The 6054-nt window shown below is 44.6% G+C and overlaps 1 protein-coding gene across 3 annotated transcripts in view; it reads left to right on the top strand.

Moving 5' to 3' along the window:
- FAM110B (family with sequence similarity 110 member B) overlaps positions 1-6054 on the top strand; it is a 101746-nt gene that overhangs the window by 91847 nt on the left and 3845 nt on the right. The window lies entirely within an intron of this gene.

Genomic DNA, 6054 nt, shown 5'->3' with positions numbered 1-6054 from the left:
CTGCTGCTTTAGAGACATTGGTGGGATTGAATTTAAAAACCTCTGAAATGCACTAGTGTGGTTCTGGGGGCATCATGTATGCTTAATAAGAAATGGTCCTATTAACAGGTAATTTGTAAACAATTTACATAGCAATTTACCTACTGTATTCATAGTGAACATGGTTCATTCTCCAAAACAATGCTCTTTACTTTTCCTTGTCAAGTTCAAGTATTTCACACTTTCACTTGAGTATACTTTAATATTTATTTTAGAGCATATCTTATTCTTTGCCCCAAGGCTGTCCACTAGAAGTTAAAAATATTTGCAGAACTAAATGTTCTGTCTCTATTGCCATCCTAACCTTTTTTACTGTATGTGCTATGCAGTTGCCGTAGAGTATACATTCACACAGTTAAAGGAGAAAGCAATATGCAAAGTGCAGATGCTCAAAATCGGTGTTGCTGGGAGAACTGGACGCAGGTTCTCCAGATCTTCACAGCCCCGGGTTCTGGGCAGGGCTGTGCGGGTGCCACTCACAAGTACTTACCTCTTACTTATGTAAGGTGTACCAGACCACTTCCTAAAGGGGTAACAGTGAGGATGGATGGGTGGTGAGTGTGAGCTCCCAGCACACGTTTCCATAAACTCCATGAATTGCTTCTAGAGTTCATAATCCTTGAGTTCCTTGCGATGTAATTACTGCCACCGGGAAAGTGCTCTCAGTCCCTCTAACTGGGGGAACCAGCTAACACTTCGATTCAGGTAACTAGTGAGTCTTCTAAAACCTGTGATTTAAGCGTATTGGCTTATGACAAAGACGATGGCCTCTTGAACTCCATGTTGATTTAAAGTTTGGCCATGGCCCCACACGTTCTCACTACTGAACTTAACCATGTACAGCTCCCTATGGGAGAGGACAAACGTGGCCCCAAGTAGGGTCACTTTATGTTTTTTGGGGTAAGGCAAGCAGGCCTATTGGATTTTCATTACGAATTCTAGTGGCCCTGCTCTTTAATTACTTTTAGTTATTTTCATCAAGCAAATCATTCCATTTCCAAATGATTTGGGCACTGGCTGTGCACAGCATCCATGTGTGAAATCTCAGGTAAAAGGTAGGGCTCCCTCACATTCATTCAAGTCAGCCCTCTCATGGCAACACTTTTTTTACCTTCGGCCAAGGGAAGGTGTTCAACCAGAGCATGATTTTTTTTAATATATTTTATTGATTTTTTACAGAGAGGAAGGGAGAGGGATAGAAAGTTAGAAACATCAATCAGCTGCTTCCTGCACACCCCCTACTGGGGATGTGCCCGAAATCAAGGTACATGCCTTTGACCGGAATCGAACCTGGGACCCCTGAGTCCGCAGGCTGACGCTCTATCCACTGAGCCAAACCAGTTAGGGCGAGATTTTTTTTTTTTTGTCTGATTCTCTACTTCATTTTGAGTGTCTTAAATGGGAGGAAGACATTTTAAGAGAAACCATAACCTTTTTAAATAATGGGTTTACTTACAAAGCACGTGAAACGAGTTTTCTTAAATGATTTTAGAGACACCGTCATGGACTGAGATTTGACCTGCTGTTTTTCTCCGAGCAACTTTAAGTTTGATTTCATTTCCAATAATGGCTTTATTATTTACTGTAGCCTGTTACACTCACATAAGTGTTAGCTTTGAAATTTGCAACCACATATTTTCTTTGTCACTCAAATAAAAATGGGGTCACGTGAGTGACCTTTGAGACAGAAACTGCACAGTCAACCCACTTTGACAGAAATAGTGCACACACTGTCACTTGAGAGTAATGGAATCGTTTTAGGACAAAAGATCATTCAGTTACCCTAAAGCTTGAAATCTAATGACGGTGATTATCAGTGCCAACTTGTGGACACCGGGGACGAAATTTAATAACAGCTTCCCATTTGCTGAGCAAACCCGGTGCCCAGTCCCACACTGAGCACTTGCCATGTGGTACCTCGTGGAATTCTCACATCAGCCCCAGGAAATGTAGGGACCATTGCGGTCAACCTTCCACAAATGAGGAAACTGGGGTACACCCACCTTGAGTGGCTTGCTCAGGGTGTCAGGGCTGTAAGTGGCTGAGCACAGAGAAACCCATTTGACCCTGGGACCTGGCTCTGAACTAAGGAGGGGCACTGAGTCAACAGGCAAACAAACAGAAAACCTGAAGGGAATACTACGGGACCCCCCTTATTGTCTGGCCTGGATTCATTAGGGGATAAAGAACAGGGCATCCTCTTTTTCCAGTGCCCTAGGAATTCACTCTGCTGAGCTCTCCTTTCTACCCTGAGTTGAAATCTCAGACAGAGCCCATAGCCTCTTCAGCTAGTTGTGAATTATTCAAAGTCCTCAGATCAGTTTCAGGCATGCAAAGAGCCCAGTGCAACATCATGATCAAAACTCCAGCCTCTTCAGTTTAAATGGCCTCCTCCCTCTCCCAGCTTAGGCCTGTGTTGGCTTGGAAACCTCTGGAGGAGGGGAGGGGATAGGGAACTTAATAAAGGTTGTTCCCCCCCCCACCCTACCCCCACACACACACCCCAGCTTTCCCTGCTCTCCCTGCTCTAGCTCTTCTCCCACGCATTAGGCGTCATTTCTACCCTCTCAGGGCACCACGTGGGATTACGAATGTGAGGGGCGGGCAGCTCGTTAAGGGAAAGATGGCATATCTCTCCATACCTGACTCCTGCAATCTGGTGTCCCCTGGGCATGGGGGATTCTTCAGACAGCTTTCTTTTTTTTTCTTTTTCTTTTTCCCTTTATTGAATAAGATATTACAAATGTGTCCTTATCCCCCCAATGTTCCCTCATCCCCCCAATCCTGCCCTCACCCTCACCCCCTGTTGTCCACCATCCATGATTTTGCAAATGGTAGGAGGTCCTTCCTTTTTACAGCAGCATAGTACTCCATTGTGTAGATGTGCCAAAGTTTTTTAATCCATTCATCTGCTGATGAGCACTTAGGCTGATTCTTTTGGGGAACTATTGGATTCCCTGGGGGCAATCACGCATCCCACCGCTAGGGGAAGCTCACAGCCTTTTCCTCAGGGTAAGGGAAAATCTTTCGTGAGAGTTCCCTTTATGATAACCACTGACCACCTTCCCCCAGGTACATGCGTGGTCCCAGAAAATCCTCACCCCACACTGATGGAAATGCTTCCCCTCACCTGCACCCTGTGTTTGGGGAGTCCATGGCAGACTCTGCCTTTGAACCTCTCAGGCCTGAGCTATCAGCCAGTCTCCATGTTCCTCAGCTTTCAGGGGGCCCTGAGTCCAACCTCAGCCTGTTTGAGATGAGGGCAGGCACACTTGGCCACTGCCCTTCACACAGCTCCGAGCGAAGAGCTTAAGGCTGCTCTGATCCTACTCAGCTGAAGCAAAGTAGGTAATGCCCCGATACCCATTGCTATCTTTGTTGGCCCACGTGACATCAGTGAAAACTCAGGGGGTAAGAACTTGTCCCCCTCCACTCTTCCCACCAGACTTGTTCAATTCACAGTGCCGCCTGGAGGATACTGCCAGTACTTCATTCCCCTGTAGTGCCCTCCCATTACTCAACATAGAATCCACGTCCATCTTTCCTTTCCTCACTCTCAGTAGGTTTCTCACTGATGGCCCCTAACACTCTAGGCCAGCCATCATCAGTGCCCTTGAACTATCTTGAATGTACCATGAACTCCATCGAGAGCTGCTCTGATAATGGGTGCCCTGTCTCCCATGCCCTTAACTCCAGTTCTTCCCCTCAGCATTGTTTTCCCATCTAACTACTGAGATGTTGTTTACGGGAAGTCCTTTGTGACAATCCTGCCACATTTTTCATCAACATTATTTAATGAAGAGTCATCAGATGTATTTCGAATCTTCTACTAAAAAACTTTTTGAGTTACTTACATAATTGCTCCGTTAATAAGAACTAGTCAATTGATTGAACACAGTCCATACTTCAGGAAGCACTGATATTTTTAGTGCATTTCTATTGCATTTGTAAAGAATTCAAGTTAACATTGTCCTGGGAAACTGCATTTTTACTTGAATGGCCAGCGGGTTTCTCTGCTTTTAAATGAAAACACAAAAACAAGGATGAGAGTGACCCAGTCAAGCTGAACTCTTAGACTGAAGTCAGGAAGCACAAACACTATTCGCCAAAATCAAAGGGCAGCATGGGACAATTTTATTCAGATTGTAAATGTCTTGTGATTGGACATGTTAGGAAACTGGAAAATCACTTCTTTGAGAATTCTTGAAATTGCTTCTATGGTTACTTTGCCTCCAAGAATGTTTAATCTGAACACAATTTCAAGTTCACTGATTCAACACATTTCTTTTCACAGATAAGATCAAGACACTGAGCTGTTAGTTGACTTAGAGTTGAATTAGTCAGACACCCTCTTTCAAACAATATACCACCTTTCCTCTGTCATAACACACGTGAGCAATGACCAGTTTTCACTTCTATGGGTGAAGCTGGGGTTGTGTTCAAAATAGGTATTTCTCAGTCTTGTGAGTTGAGAGTAATGATTGTTAGTTAGTGTTCCAAATGGTACCAAAGCCTGCCTGAACATCAGGGCCAGATGGCAAGTCGGGACATTTTGGACTTCTGGTCCTAATATGATGGAATTAGAAAACAGGCCATTTCGCACTTTAATGCCCATGGATTTTTTTTAATACATTTTTATTGATTTCAGAGAGGAAGGGAGAGGGAGAGAGAAATAGAAATGTCAATGACGACAGAGTATCCTTGATCGGCTGCCTCCTGCACACCCCACACTGGAATTGAGCCCACAACCCAAGCATGTGCCCTTGAGCAGAATCGAACCTGGGACCTTCCAGTCCACAGTCCAATGCTCTATCCACTGAGCCAAACCAGCCAGGGCAATGCCAATGGATGTTTTATGTTAACTATAGCACAGCATTCAAAGAACATTTTCCTAAGAACAGCAAGTGCAGGAACCATACAGAAGTTCAATCCCAGGTGCCATTTTGAAATTGGAAATAACTCACTTCTTGTTAGCTCCCCAGAACCACATGATTTTAGATGGAGAAGGGATCGGGATCTCGTCCAAGCACCTCTTGTCGTTCATAGGTGAGGAGACAAGGCCGCAGAAGAAGCGGTCTGAGCTCTGTCTCCTGTTGCCCACTGCGCCTTCTTCCTGCTTGCTGGGGGTTTGCTGTGGGCAGAAAGGTGCTGAGTGCGGATGCCAGTCCTGTCTTTCACTTGGCCTCTGAGCCTTCTGGTGCTGTCCCTTCCCTGGATGAATTTTGGAAGCATCATCGGCAAAGATGCGAGAGAAACATGACCTGTCCTGGGGACAAACCTCTCTCAAGTGCCCTGGGGGTGATCCAGAGGGTTTTGTCTCCCGAGTCCAGGCTGTGAGCCCCTTAGTGGAGGGGCCCCAGGTCATCTTCCCAGTGAGGCGGGCCCAGGGTGGTGGATGGCAGATCCAGAGGATCTGCAGAGAGATCATGGCTCCTCGTCTGGCATGTCATTCCAGATACGTTCAAAGAAACAATTTCACTTCATCTTCATAAAAGGAGGTGGTTTTTAAAACTACATTAAAGTATTATAAAAGAACCACGCAATTAAAGAAAATCATTATGTAGGAATTGCCTTGGGGCTTCTCAAGTCTGGCACAGGAAAATATTTTTACTAGAACAAACCCTTTTGCAGATTACAAAAACCGTCTCTAATGAAACATGACAATGGTGTATTTAGAGATTAAGAGTTTCAAAAGATGATAAGGAGAAATATCAGCCCCCCTCCCCCTCCCCCGTTATTAATAGACACTTCCTTTTCTTACCACGACAGATGTTTTATAGTTAATATCCTTTACTTATTTTGTAAATTAGTTTTTTGACATATTAGATGAATACATTACTCTCTTAATAGTCCTCATTATAACTAAAGAAGCTAAAAAGGTCTTTAGCCAGTTACTTTCAAATGCTGATGCATTCATAAGTGTTCTCTGCCAGCAGTGGCAGGCAAAGAGAGTTGTGCCCAGGACTGCAGAGGTAAATGCAAGTAGAAAAACTCCCTATAGATATTGTTGGGGGG

Source organism: Myotis davidii, unplaced genomic scaffold (genome assembly GCF_000327345.1).
Source record: "Myotis davidii unplaced genomic scaffold, ASM32734v1 scaffold1, whole genome shotgun sequence".
Taxonomy (NCBI): domain Eukaryota; kingdom Metazoa; phylum Chordata; class Mammalia; order Chiroptera; family Vespertilionidae; genus Myotis; species Myotis davidii.
Note: the sequence above shows the minus strand (reverse complement) of the source record. Positions and strands in the feature narration are given on the sequence as shown.